Genomic DNA, 15248 nt, shown 5'->3' on the forward strand with positions numbered 1-15248 from the left:
TCTTTCTTTCTTTCTCCTTCCTTTCCCTCTCTCTCTCTCTCTCTCTCTCTCTCTCTCTCTCACAGACCTACTCTGGCTGTTGCTGGGTTGCAAACAGACCACGGGTGGTAAGGAAAGAAATAGGATCATAGCAAGTCAAACTCTGACTCCAGGCAACTTCAAGAGGAGTGTCTCAGTCTGGGCCTGGCTAGACATCTGTAAGATTCTACAGACATCATCTCCCCTTCCTTTAAAGATGCACACTACATGTGCCTGTTGTAGGAGACCGTGTTGGACAGACTGGAGATTGAATTTGCCTTATTTTCTCTGTCACTTTTCTTGTGAGACTCTGTCCTGGGTAATGTCCTGATTCTCGTTTTAGAAACAGTATGTGCGCGGTGGAAGACCAAAGGCCTAGATCATTATAATTATTCATCACATGTGATAGAAACAAGCTAACAGCTACCAGGCTCTTGTTACTTGCAGAGGCTGTGCTATCCCCGTGTTGTGCATTCTGTCCTTGATTTCTGGCCACAACGCTGTGAGGAGGATACCTGTCTCATTGTCTTCCTCACAGCCCAGATGAGGACGCCGAGGCTCAGAGTGCCTGGGTGACTTCTCCAAAGTTGCAGAGCCTCACACCTCATTGACTGAGAGGTGTCTGAGACGGCCATGCAGACAACTGATGTGGAAGGTGGAAACTTCATGATTGCCTGGGGTCCCAGTTCCGTGTTCACAACTGCCCCCTCCACGTCCTGGGACTCATCACGGGACGTTGGAGAGGGGTGAGCCGTGGGTGGAGGGCAGCTTAGAGCTAACCCCTGCCTTTAGTGGGTGGAAGCGTGGAGTTAATGGCTCAGACTCTGTCATTTCCAGACCAGTTCAAATCCCAACTCCATCCATTTAGGAATCTGAGACCTGGGTCAGTTACTTCACCTCCCTGAACTTCAGTTTCCTCATCTCCGGGACTGGAATAATAATAGCATCACGGATGTCGTTGGTGCCCCACCCATATCTCCCTGCCCCTCCTACCGTCCAAGCCGCTTAGAGCTCAGGTGGGCAGTTCCCAGTATACTGATGTTCACCCCCAGAGGGCTTTCTCTGACAGTGGGCCTGGGCTCAGCTCAGGATGGGGCAGAACAGAAGTGCCAGGAGGCGATATCCCCAGGAGTAACCTCAACCAATAAAGAATGGCACGAGGTGGACCAAGATCCTACTTCCTCATGGGACAATTCTGAGGTGTGTTCTCAGAGCCCCTCAGGAGGTCCCTAGATTGACTGCGCCCCAGTTACCCTCAGCATTGACCACTCACCAACACACCTTTATTTCTGCTTTCTTCCCCGTCTCTTCCTCCCTCCCCATGCTACCTGGGATCACCTCCCAAATAAACGATTTGTATCCAGATCCTCATCTCAGGATCTATGTGGGGAGACCTACACCAGACCTCCTTAAGACTGTCGTGATGGTTATGAGAAAGTGAGTGTAAAGTATTTAGCATATTGTCAGATATACAGTAAACATTGAAAAAATGGCAGCTGTGACAATGCTGACGAAGGTGATAGTGATGTTGAGGATGATGACGATGATGACGGAAGCAAGGAAGATGACGATGAGGGGGAGGAGAAAGAAGAAGAGGAGGAAGAGGAGGAGAAGGAGGGGGATGTGGAGGGAGAGGAGGACAAGAAAGAGAAGGTGGAGGGGGAGGGGAAGGAGGAGAGGATCAAGACCATGAAGAAACTCAGGCCCAGAAGGGAGGAGGTGAGTGGAGAATGGTGGACTGACAGGGCACGGGGAGCCAGAGCACCTGCCCAGCCAGACCCATAATGGAGTCAGCCCCTGTCCACATTCTCTCCTACCACCTGAGTTCATGGAGTTTCCTCCTTATGGTCAGTGTTCTCTGAGAGGTAACCTATCTCTCAGAGATAACCTGTTCCATTTATTTATTTATTTATTTATTTATTTATTTATTTATTTATTTTTATTATTTTTTTCTGACCCCTGTTTCCCCTGAGCCATTGGCAGTCAATGAGTCAGTGAGCTCTAGCCAAGCACCAATTCTGGGTAAGATGGGGTAGGAGGGACCAGAAATGATCAAATGTGGTCCTTGTCAGAGCTACGCCTCCTTCATGAGGAAAGCCAAGTTCTCTGTTCACAAAGGTCCTTCTCGCCGTCTCACTCTTGGACTTCACCTTGGCTCCTCCCACTGGACAAGTGGACACACAGCCTTGGGACCTGTGTGAGTGTATTGTCAGCTTGCTGTGTGGGGTGGCTTATTCCGTGTTGTGTTCATGTGCTTCAGAACCCCTGTTCTTAGATGGAAAAGGATGGAAGTTTCCGAGTCAACAAATGCCATTATGTGTTTCACCTGTAGAAAAGTTGCTGCATTCATCTTGAATGTTCTCTTGGCCACTGGTGAAGGGATTGAAGTTAAATCTGAGGAACGGTGCGCGGAGAAATGTTGGCATTTGGTGGATAAGCTCTAGAAGGGTCAGAGCTGGGAGACACCTAGGCAGCCATCTCTTCCGACCCTTCCTCATTTTACAGTAGGAAAATCAAGACACAGAGAGGTTACTTTATCACTTGATGCCACACAGATAGAGGATAATGCAGCCCAGAATAAAACTCACGTCTCTGCACCCCCACTCCATTGTTTTTCTTGCTCTATTATTATCCGCCTCTTATAAATCAAGTTGCCAGAAATGCACCAGGAGCATCATCTGGTCAAGGACAAATCTTTTTGTGAAGTGAGCAATAGCTTCCGCATTCAGCATTTTCATTGGTCTTGATTTTCATCTACCAAGTTAAAAAAAAAATCAGAACAACTCTATGTTTTTAAATAATGAAGCCATAAAGAATTTCTGTTCAACCTCAATGTCACAGAAGCATGAAAAGCTGCATGTTGCAATGAATGGTGGATTTTTCACTCTAAATAAAATGTAATTCACCTAATTGATTTGGTTGAATTTATGCCTTCTGAAGCTTTGTGTTTTCCGATAAAATGGCCAACCTGCTGAGCTATGTCTGGAGGAAGGAAAGCTAGAGAGAAGAGAGAAGCCCCAGGGAAAAGAGAGAGAGAGAAAAAATATTAGAGCATAAATATATCAAAACTCTCTTCTTTGAGACAGTAGAGAGAGCTCAGAGAGAATGAAAGAAAACCACCTTTTGGGCACCCACTTGTACCTCAAAATTATTCATTTAGGTTTGTTTATTTATATCTTACTCTATTCCTCCAGAAAGGAGGAGGAGAAACAGTGCCCTTCAGATAAGATTATTAATATACAGCATATATCGATCATTATCACATGCCAAGAACTGCATAAACACGTTCCCATTCCACTTGTTTATTGCAGTTACTCTGGGAGGCAAGTATTCTTAGTCCCATTGTCAGAGAGTTAAATGGTGGCCCCCTAAGAGGTAGTCCGCCTGGACCCTGTGCATGGGAGCTTATTTGGAAAAGGAATCTTGCAGATATAATTATGTTAGGGACCTTAACATAAGATCATCTTGAATTATCTGGGTGGGCCCTACATCTAATGACAAGGTCCCTTCATAAGAGGAGAAGAACAGACATGGGGGTTAAGGTCATGAGAAGAAGGAGGCAGAGATTCAAGTGACATGTCTACAGCCAAAGGACTCCAAGGATGGGCGGCAGCCACCAGAAGCTCAGAGCGAGGCACTGAGCATGTTCTCCTTCAGAGCTTCCAGAGAGAACACCCCCACTTGTACCTTGATTTCGGGCTCTGTCCCCCAGGATGCAGAGAGATTTCTCTTCTTTTAAGCCACTCAGTTTGTGAAATCTGTTCCAGCAGCCCTAGGGAATGAATACACCATTTTATAGATTAAGGTTCCAAGGCCCAGAAAGGTTAAGTCACTTATATATCCATACAATCCAAAGTGCTGTAGCTGGGTTGAAATTTGCAGATTCATAGCTGATCCCAACAGCAGGTTGGATCTTTAAAAACAGCTTAACATGGATACAGAGATGTGTGAAAAGCACTCCCCTAATGTTAATGGTAACTATCTTAGGATGCTGGGGGATGTGGGGGGAGGTTCACATAACTCTTGCTTTCTTTATTGTTCTTTTATATACTGTTTAAGTTTTCTACAATACACAATAATGACTATATAATTGGAAGAAAAAAATAGGGATTTTCCCTGAGGACAATGTACAGCAACATAGAATGTTAACCAAAGAAGGTGGCCTGCAAACTTGTAGGCAGAAAATAAGTACTACAATTATATCAGTCTGTCCTTACCTTGGCCTCATAAAGGAGGTACTGCTCTATACCCATTCTACAGATGAAGACCCCGAGTCTCAGAGTTAGTAAGTACTGAACCATTGTATTTAGTCTCCACTAAAGAGAACATTCCCTTATCCTCACCATCCCTTTGGTCCTTCCTTGAGTCTAAATTACAAGGCATACAAGAAGCACACATTTCTGTTTTTCCTTAGACTAGTCAACGTTCAAGTCTTTAAAGTCCAAGCCCAAGCTATGGAGGGACAGAGGGACAGAAGTAAGCTTTCTTTCTTCCTTTATTTCTTCACCCATGCACCCCTTCGGAGTGGAAAATCTGAGAGTTCCATGGTGTTAAAGACTTCACTCTGAGCATAAAGAGAGAAGTGCACACATGATCCTAATTCTACTCTTGTGAGAAAACCTAAAGGAAGCCTTGTTCTCTCAAGCTCACAGAAGAATGTGGATATTTTTCACAGGCGGGTTTAAAGCTATGGTAAGCAATTTAAACCTACAGCCTGAGTCTTGGGGGCTTGGCATTGGCTTTTCTACAGCCTACATTTTAGCCAAGAATTTCGAGGACTGAATCTCTTATTTTTTTAGATTCAGGTTGTCCTGGTTCAGCCCCATTGAAAACTCTTGAGAATTCTCGAACACAAGCTACAGGAAATTGGACTGGAGCACACCTTAGCCAGGACCACCCGTTGTCTGAAATTTCAGTCTGTGCCCAGCACCTGGCCACACACGTTATAGGCATCATCTCAGGACAAACCTGAGCGGTGAGCGTTCTCATCTCCATTTGCCAGGTGAGGGAACGGAATCTTAATTGGTCAAGGAGCTTAGATGTGGTAGAATCTCAGACCGAGACAGAAATATCTGTCCTCAGGCGGCTGTCCCCTCTGTGGAGCTGTCTCTTCATCCGTGGACATTCAGACTGATGTGTCGATGAATTAGAACCTCACGGATCAAATAGATATCCAGGAGGTGTGGACGTCAGAATGTGCATTATGCCCTGGGGAAAAAAATAATTCAAGGAAAAGTAGCAGAGAATGATGGAATTAACAATCAGTGTCCAGACTGGGTACTTACTGGACCACAGTCCACTCCTCGCAATAATGTGACCCCCAAAAGTATTTTCCCCTCCCTGGGCCTATTTCTCCACTAAGACATGAACGCATTGTTGTAGAATCACCTGGGAAATCTTTGAAAAGTTATACATGCTAAGATTTATCTTTGACTTTCTAAACCCAAATCTCCTGGGGATAGCTTATTAACCATTTAATTAATTAACCGCTTACTAATTACTTCATTAATTTAGCAGATACTTATTGCTATTTACGGACACCTGGCTGCTGGGGATGAAATGGTGCATTTGTCAGGGTTCCATCAGGAAACAGAATAGCCCGCTTTGGTTAGGGTACTTTAAGGAGTTTCATAAAGGGGCTAAGACAAGGATGTGTGCAGCATATTAGAGAAGCCTTAAAGGATAGTGTGGGACCTGCAAGCTAGCAACACTGGGGCTTTTCCAACCTCTAGACCTGAAGGAAGAGGGGAGTGTTGCCTATATAACCTGAGTTTGAGGGAAACAGCTATGGAAGGAGGACCTCCTTAAGAGAGCTGGAACCTTTACTGAGAACAGATTCCCCGACCCTCGTCACTGTCGATATTCGGAGCTGGGTCCTTCTGTGTCGTGGGGGGCTGTTCTCTACACTGTAGGATTCTATGCATTAGCAGCATTCCTGGACCCTACCTCTGGGAGGCCAGCAACACCCTCTAGACTTTGCCAAATGTCCCTTGGGGGTGTCATGTCACCCCTAGTGGAGAACCACTGATCTAGAGATGCAGTCAGCTTGTAGCGACCCCTGGAGTAGAGATGACATCCTAATGTCCCATTTCCCTTTCCCTTCAGTCTTCTGCTAGGGTTTCCCATTGGCCAAAACTCAACCAGGAGCCAGAAAGTGAGGAAGCAAGGCATAGAATTGTGGGTGGCAGGTGGAAAGAATCAACAGAGACACAGTACAAGTAGTCAATATGATGGATAAGACATCCTTTAGGAGCTCACAGTCTCGTGGTGATGGAGCTGGAAGACGAGGCAGACAATAAACAAACACATACATAAGATAATTTTTTTAATTTTTTTATTTGTTATTTTAATGTTTTTTATTATATTATGTTAATTACCATACAGTACATCCCTTGTTTCTGATGTAAAGTTCGATGATTCATTAGTTGCATATAACACCCAGTGCACCATGCAATATGTGCCCTCCTTACTACCCATCACCAGTCTATTTCTGAGCATGATTAAGAGTATGTAAAAAACAGCAACACAACAGTGAATGGCTGAGCTCTCTGGATATGTGAACTTTAAGTGAAGACCTAAATGATATTATGGGACCAGTCTCATAAATTTTGTAGAGGGGATACTCCTAGCAAAGGGAATAGCATGTGCAAAGGCCCTGAAGTCTGCATTCATTCATTTGTGTGTTTGTTTTTGCAGTACTTTATTGGGATGTAATTTATATATAGTAAAATAGGCAAGTAGTAAGTGTACTGGCCAATGAATTTTTGTAAATGTATTCAGCCCCATGACCATCATCCAGATTAAGATAGAACATATTTCCATCTCCCCAGAAAATTCCTGTATTCCCCAAATTGGGTCTCCCTATCCTACCTCTGTTCTGACTTCTATTGCCATAGATTAGTGTTGCCTGTCCTTGAACCTCATATACACGGAGTCACCCAGTGTCTACTTTCCTGTGCCTGGCTTCTTTCACCCGGCATTGGATCTATGTGATCTCTTCACACTGCATGTATCGGGAGTTCATTTCTTTTTATTACTGAATAGTACTCCACTGTATGGACATATCACAGTGTGTTTATCCACTCTCCTGCTGCTGAAGGATATTTGGTTGGGTTCCAGTTTGGGGCCATTATGAATAAAGTTGCCATGAACGTTTGCTTGTAAATCTTTTTGTGGACGTATACATTCATTTCTCTTGGATGTACTTGGGGGCCTAGGAGAGATGTGCCTTTCCTAGAAACTACCTATTCTCTGTTCGATTCTGACATGAAACTAGGCCGGTAAACCACAGGATTAAAGGGATTCCGATGCCCCTTCCAGCTTGGAAATCCTAACATGTGTAGCAATTTCCTCCAGTCCCTGCCAGGCTTACCAAACACAGAGGTCTGTTCCTTGGGTTCATCATTATCCCCCAAGTACCATGCGCCCCCAAGACGGCTGTCCTCATGCTGGCTACCTGGGCAACCTTTCCCTGCCTGACCCAGGCTCTCGCCTCCTCCTCCGGTGGCATGTGTATTAAATCATGGCACAGCAGCTAATTCTTTGCAGCTTGCTGGTGGCTGCCTCCCTTTGAGCAGACAGGAGGGCGCCCTGACACAGTTAAAGATCACAAGCTTTGATAACCTAGCTTTCTGATTTATGATAGTCCGGGTCTGCGTGTGCCCCTAATGAGGGGAACTCGGAGTGTCAACCTGTTTATTAAATGCTCAGAACCATGTGTGAGCCGGGCCGAGGTAAGAAGTCAATCATATTTTCATTTATTCTGCCTGTCCCCCTCCTGTTCACTCAGTCCTCTCTCCCTGAGACTGTCAGCCTGCCAAATTCCTTCTTTTCATCTCTAGAGGGGAGGACTTTAGGACAGATCATTTGCGGAGACGGTCGGGGTCCGCCGTGTTTGCACTTTCCTACTGATTTCCTAGGTGTTTGGAAGTTAATGATACTCAACACCTCATGATTCTTTCCTGTGTGTCAAACAAAGTCACGAAAGGGAAAGTGGCCAGAGGCAGAGGCAGGGGCACTGGGCAGGGAGGGACAGAAGAGCATCAATAGCTTTCTCTTCTTGTTACCCCAACCCTGCGGAGACTGGTATCGATGCCAATGCGAGACGAATGAGTATGCCTGAAGTTGTCGGGGGCTAATGAAGTCTTAATTCGTCTCCTGTAATTCCCTTTGAAATGGGGGGAGGGGAAGACAAATCAAAATAACAGATGGCCCAGCTGCTTTAATCTGTACTTCTTCTCACCCTTTTCCCCTTTGCAATTTGGTCAGTGTCATCTCCTTAATCTCTAGAGATTCTGCTCTGATTCCTTTCAAGTGGCATCAGCTCCGTCTCTTAGATTTGGTCTTCCGGACGTGGCATAAATATCTCTGCATTTCTGAGGCCCAGGGCTGGATCCTGTCCTTGGACATGCTGGGGGAGGGGGCTGAGCAGACCACTGTGGAGCTTCCTCGGGGAGAAGAGCTCTAGACAGCCCAGCCTGGAGATCCCTCAAGAGTTTAGAACGTCACAGTTGACTGGAGAACTTGGTGCTTTAAGCATCCTTTAGTTGAGGTGCTGGTTTTTATGGTTATCCTGTCCATGCACTCTCATGATGAATGGCCTCGTTCATTAAAATACCCCTTGTTCCATTTAAAATAACCTTAGGAAGAAAATAATAATAATAATAATAATAATAATAATAATAATAATTAATAATAATAATAATAAAAAAATAACCATAGGAAGATCAGGAATGGCTTAATCTATTCACTCATTTCTATTCAGTGCTTTTATCTTGCATCTTGCCCAGTACCTGGTTTAGAATAGAAGCTACATAGATGTTTGTTGAATGGATGAACAAATGGATGGATGAATGAACAGAATAACCCAATTGTGCGTTGCACAATTTTTAACTTAAGTTTGGTCTTGATTTGTTTTCATATAAAGTATGTGAACACAGTCTGGCTGGTGGCAATGTGGAATAGCCGAATACCTGTGGCAGAGACTGGTGGTCATTTAGCCATGTCCATTCTCTCTGTCTTCCTGAGTAACAGAACCTCCATGTTTAGCTGGCCACTGGATCTCTGAAATAAAGGATTCATTTCCCAGCCTCCCTTACATCAAAGTGTGGTCATGGAGGCTCTGGCCATTGATATTTGAGAGGTAATGTTATATGATTAATGCCCTTAAAAGACAGCTGGAACAAGGCCTTTGCCTCTTCTTCCCTTCCTCCTTCAGTATGGGTGGAATTCAGACATAAGGGATGGAGCTCAAGCAGCCATCTTGGACAATGAGGTGGGAAGCCAAGAAAGGTAAAGCAGTAAGAGAAAAGTAGCTTGGGTCCCTGTTGATTGTAAAACTGCTGTATCTGTCTGGATTGCTTGAGTCTGGACTAAATTATATGACAATGCAAATTTCTAGTTTGCTTAAGCCATATTTTGGGTTTTTCACCACATGTAACTAGACCTAGTTCTAAAAGAGTGAACATGTTTTGAGGATCTGGTGCTTCACTCATTATTATAGTCAGCTGCTGTAGGTTAAAATATCTTAAAGATAAGACACCTAGAATGTAGTGGCCACAGGAAAAATGGCCCACAGTCTGCTGATTGAAAAACAAAGATTATGGTCAATTAAAAAGAAATTAGTTTGAACCTTCGATGGAACAGAAATGGTTGACACTCTTTTCTGAAAAATATATCAGAGAATAGCAATAAACATTATAAGCCCCAAATCTAGGATAAATAGATAAGCACATAATTTATAGGAGACATACCAGGACCAGTATAAGCATGAGGCACCCAGCACAGTGCTTAGCATGACTCAGTGGCTGGCAAATGTCAGTTTCCTTCATTCCAATCTCCTAAACCTTCAGCTTCTGCAGCTTTGCAAAGCGAGCAGCCACCAGGTCTGGCAGGGCTTATTATATCATGCTAATGTGTTTGCATGCCATTCTGAAGGCAAGAGAGAAACACAAAGAAGACTGGAGATTTTAATTTTAGATGATGTACATTTAGAAAGATCCCTGGCCGTTAGGTCTCAGTTGCAGCTACTCAGCCCAGCCCTTGCTGTGTGAAAGCCTCCACAGGCAATATATGCAAATGAATGGACATGTCTGTGTCCCAATAAAACTTTATTTATAGGAAGTGGCAGTGGATTGGATTGGCTCACTGGTGTTAGTTTGCTGACCCCTGGTCTAGGTAATTCCACGAGTAGTAAAAACACCATGTAACAGATAGGACAAGTGCAAGGTGCTATGAAACACAGACCTCTTTAGGAAGGTGGTCAGAGAGGACTTCCCTGAGGAAGTGACATTTACTGAGAGTTGAGAGGTGAGTTGGTGCTAAGCTGACAAAAGGGAGTTGCAGGGTGTTCCAACCCCAGGGAGGAGAATGCACTCGGCCCAAGGAGCCGAATGTGGTTCACGCGGCTGCAGCAGGAAGTGCTGGGGGGCTCCTGAGGCAGATGGGGACAGACGGTCCTGGACTCATGGGCCATTTATGAACATCAGGCCTGGCAGAGCAGTGGTGCTCAGAGGCCGAAGTGATCTCTGGAGCCACATTTGCATCTTGAGACGGAGTCCAGGGCAGGGCACAGATGAGGGGAGAAGTGGCAACAGTGGCTTCTGGCTGGCGATGCTTGCTTCCTCCCACAGACACCCTTAAGCGGGAGGCAGCTGACTGTTGGACAAGACACTGTCAGTTTCTGATGGATCAAGGGAGCCAGAAGGACAATGTCATTCCTGGTCTCTGGGATTGAGCTCTACAAGCCTCCTCACTAGAGGCCCCTCTGGACGGGGGCAGACCCCCAGCAGTCCTGAGGCTTCTCTTTATTTTAAGACAGAAATAAATCCTGCCCTTGGAGAGTTATCCCTTTGATGCTGGGTTTTGGGCAGAAGAGAATGTAGAAACTACCCACTTCCCCTCTCCTCATCTATTCCTCCACCCCATCATTCTTGCGGAGTGGAGATTTGACCCAGAAATATAAGGTATCCTGGGGGACTCTTTTCTCACCTGTTTGTTCTAGACACATGGGAGAAGAAAGATTGTGTGGGATTCTGGAATCCTCTGTCCCACCCTCCTCTTCTCCTTCATCAGGAGCCTGCAGCTATCTTCTATAATAATAGTATCTTGCATCGGTGTGGTGTGGTTTCCTGGCCTCCAGGGAAGGCTTGGCCAGAGGGAGGGTTGTCGGACAACAGGAGAGTCGGAGAAGGGGAGCAACCGGGGTATTTCTACCCCATCTCTGCTTCCACAGCATCTCCTGCAGCCGCTGCCTCACCTTCCTGCCCCGCTCGTGCTCCTTCCTCTGCCGCCACAGCCCCATGGGCAGCCCTGGCCAGTTCCCTCCCACCTCCTGGGCGCCCAGCTTCTGGCTCTGGCAAAGCTACCTTTTCCCACTGTGCTTCCAGCCAAGAAGAGCAAGAGCATCTTTTCCTGCTCTGGGTCACTTCTCAGTCCCCCCACCCCCGGGCAGTCAGTTCCCTCTATCAAACTCCCTCGGCTTGAAAGACCTTTAGTGGTTTCTGTTTTCTGATTGGACCCAGACAAATACACACAGTATCTCACAATTAAAAGGTGGTCTCTGTTCCCTGGTCTCATTCTTATTTTTATGTGCATAACCGCAGGGAAGACTTCAAGGTGGGTCCTATTACACCAAGCTGCAAACAATAAAAAAGCTAGAGGGAAAACTATATTGCCCGAAATCCTGGATTAAGGCCACATGTTTCAGGGGAGCCAAGGGCACCAGTTTTTTGAATCCTAGCTTCACAGAATAGCTGAGGCAGGCTTCCGGAACATATATCACTCCTCTGAGCCTCAATTTCTGTGTCTCTGAAGTGTTGTTATATAAAGCACTCAGGGTTGTCTTATATATAGCAGAAGCTCATCAGATGTTACCGATGACCATAGAAACTCTCTACCATCCTCTGGCTAATTGATCCAACCAATAGCTGGCCTTCTCTGCTGTCTCTGCAAACATACTGTTCGCACAGCTCTTTGCAGCTCGCAGGTCTGAGACACCTGCACATTCCCGCCCTCATCACTCGAGGCACGTATGTACTCAACTTCGGTCAGGTTGGGTCCCAGACCTGTTTGACTTGCACATCTTCTCGCAAGAAGATGCTAGTGACGCTGAAACGTCAGAATCCCTCACCACACAGACTCCTTCCAAGGCCCTGAGAGTAACACTATCAACGTGTCCGGAAGGTCGTGATTTCTTTTGAAATTTTTTAAATTAGCAAATTGGATTTTTTTTTTTTGAGAGCAATTTTAGGTTCACAGTAAAATGGAGCAGAAAGTATGGAGAGTTCCCATAGACTGCCTGCTCCCCACACATGCACAGCCTCCCCCACTATCAACAACAAACTTACACTGACACGTCCTCATCACCCAAAGCCCATAGTTTATATTTGGGTTCACTCTTGGCGTTGTCCATTCTATGGGTTCGGGCAAGCGTGTGAGGTACGTCCGTCATTGTAGTATCGTGCAGAATAGTTTCCTTGCCCTAAAAGTCCTCTGTGCTCCGCTCAGGAGAGATGTCTCCTTCCCTTATAACCCCTGGCAACAACTGATCTGTGTACTGTCTCCATAGTGTTGCCTTTTCCAGAATGTCCTATAGCTGGAGTCACACAGTACCTGGTCTCTTCTGATTGGCTTCTCTCCCTTAGTAATGAGCATCCAAGATTCTTCCATGTCTTTTCATGGCTTGAGAGTGCATTTCTTTTTTGTGCTGAATAATATTTATTATCGGATGTAATACCACTGTGGTTTATCCTCTCACCTTGTGGACGATATATTGGTTGCTTCCAGGTTCGGGCAATTCCAAATAAAGCCGCTACAAACATCTGTATGTGCGTTTTTTTATGGACATAAATTTTGAACTCCTTTGGGTAAACACCAAAGAGCGCATTTGCTGGATTGGATGGTCAGCATGTATTCAGCTTTGGAACAGACCTCCAAACGGTCTTCCGATGTGGCTGTTCCATTTTGCTTTCCCACCAGGCATGAATGAGAGTCCCTGTTGCTCCACATTCTTGCCAGAATCTGGTGTTAGTGTTTTGGACTTTGGCCCTTCTAGTAAGTGTGCGGTGGTATCTCGTTGTTGCTTTAATTTGCAATTCCCTAATGTTGTATGCTTTTCAATGATGTCCCTAATGACGTCCTTTTAAATGCTTGTTTGCCATCTATGCGTCTTCTTTGATCAGATGTCTTTTGCCCATTTTTTAATCTGGTTGCTTATTCTTATTGTTGAGTTTTTGTTTCGTTTTGTTGTTTTCTTAGAGATGGAGGGGGAGGGGCAGAGGGACAGAGAGAGAGAGAGAGAAAATCTCAAGCAGGCTCCATGCCAAATGCAGGGCTCCATCTCATAACCCTGAGATCATGACCTGAGCCGAAATCAAGAGTTGGACGCTTAACTGACTGAGCCACCCAGGTGCCCCATTATCGTTGCCTTTGAAGAGCTCTTTGTATATTTTAGACAACAGGCCTTTATCAGATATGTCTCATGATGTTTTTGAACATTTTTCAAAGTAAAATATTTTAATTGTAGTTGGTTAAAACCACTGTCTCTTTCCACTCTCCCTAAATGTAAGGGGTCATTGAAGTGAGTGCAAGGGGAAGTCAGGTTAGGGTTAAATCTAGACTAGATTAAACGGGTTGTATTTGCGTGGTTTGAAGTCATTTCTGTCTGAAGATACATCTAGCCAACACAATGTACAGATGGCTTCCAGAAATGTTCCTTCCATCCATTATGCCTACTCACTGATGTTGTGACCTACAGAGGCAAGATCGGAGAGCATATCACAGTATGAACATGTCTTATGGTTCCTGGTACCACAAGTATGTGGGTCGTGGAGGAGACAGAAAGTTTGAAATATATGGAGCCAGGAGCTAGTCTATGGAAAATTCTCTCCATCATCAGATGGGTAAAACTGCAAGGATTCAGTTGGAATGAGAACTGATTTTTTTTAAAGTTCTTTCCTAACAGGAATATGCTTGAAAATGTAGCTTTAAAAGGTATATATATCCCAGATCTTCTCTTTTATTTGAGGAAATCATATAAAATAGGATTTATCCATTTCTGTGGTCCCAGGGAAGGACCCACACAGTATCACACATGGTGAGAAGTTGCATATGTTTAATGCATTCCAAATAGTTTAAAAAATTGATCAACGCTGCTTAACTCTAATCCTTCCGCAGAAGACGTCATTGCGAGAAGATTGTTATGTACAGAAGTGATTAAGAATCTGTGGCCAGAAGTTACAAAGTATTTCAGCCACGCAAGAGGTAGTTAATGAGTAAAAACATGATGATCTTTCTCTCTGGGTTTTGTGATATTTGCCATCTTTTCGCCTTTATAAAGGTGGAAACTTGCGATTTCTCCTGTTTGAGATCAGTAACGATTTTGTGTGTGTAATTTTCTATCTGCGACATGGTTTTCTTTCAAAGGGGCCCCTAATTTTTGTGAGCTACAGACCCCACAAAACCAGAATCTACTCCTTCTTAGGACTGTAATTATACAATTTAATAACATTTTATGGAAGGCAATGAAAACCGAGAGTGTAAAGAAAGAATCGCATCCATAAAAATGAAATTGCGTGCTTTGGAAAAATCTGATCGGATGTGAGTTGTTGAAAACAATGCGCTTCAGCATGAGCGAGACTGGGGGGAGATAATCCAAATAAACTAGAAGGACTTGCAAGACCTCAAAGAAGCCCCAACTGGACCTGCAGATAAGACCTTGTCATGTGTTTTATGCAAGAGGGCAAAGCCAGGCCTGCAGGAGGGTGGGGGGTTAAGGGAAGGGAGGGGGGTGCATTTGCTAATTCCCTTCTCAGGTGAATGCTTCAGGCAGTCTCTTCCAATTGTTCAGAAGTGGTAACCCAGAGGAACCCTAATTGCCATTTCTTCTCCAGGTCCACCTACTTCGCTGTGAGATGGGTAAACTGAGGCCCAGAAAGAGAAGATATATTTCCCAGGCCACACAGTCGTGGAGCAGTGGAGCCAAGGCCCCAGCTCTCCAGGTGGGTTGTCCTGCTGTCTTTCCACAACCAGGTGTTAGTGCCGTTGAGGAAAGGGGAAGGTAAGCAGGAATTTGAAACTGCCTCATGCGTAACATGCTAGGGCGTTCGTGATGTCACGATTGAGGAGAAAATGGGAGGGAACCCTCAGAAACCCCCAGAGGCCCTCTGACTGCCTTGCCATCAAGTCCTCACCATGAGGGGACTCTCACCGAGACTGTGCTCTGAGCCCAA

At 45.0% G+C, this 15248-nt stretch overlaps 1 long non-coding RNA gene across 1 annotated transcript in view; it reads left to right on the top strand.

Annotated features, from left to right (window-relative positions):
- LOC148107439 (uncharacterized) overlaps positions 1-15009 on the top strand; it is a 91945-nt gene extending 76936 nt beyond the window's left edge. Inside the window, exon 4 of the long non-coding RNA XR_015722386.1 lies at positions 14910-15009. This is a non-coding gene — a long non-coding RNA (uncharacterized LOC148107439). The remainder of the gene's footprint in view (positions 1-14909) is intronic.
- The last annotated feature ends 239 nt before the right edge of the window (positions 15010-15248 follow it).

Source organism: Ursus americanus, chromosome 30, assembly GCF_024610735.1.
Source record: "Ursus americanus isolate L20-20 chromosome 30, mUrsAme1.1.p, whole genome shotgun sequence".
Taxonomy (NCBI): domain Eukaryota; kingdom Metazoa; phylum Chordata; class Mammalia; order Carnivora; family Ursidae; genus Ursus; species Ursus americanus.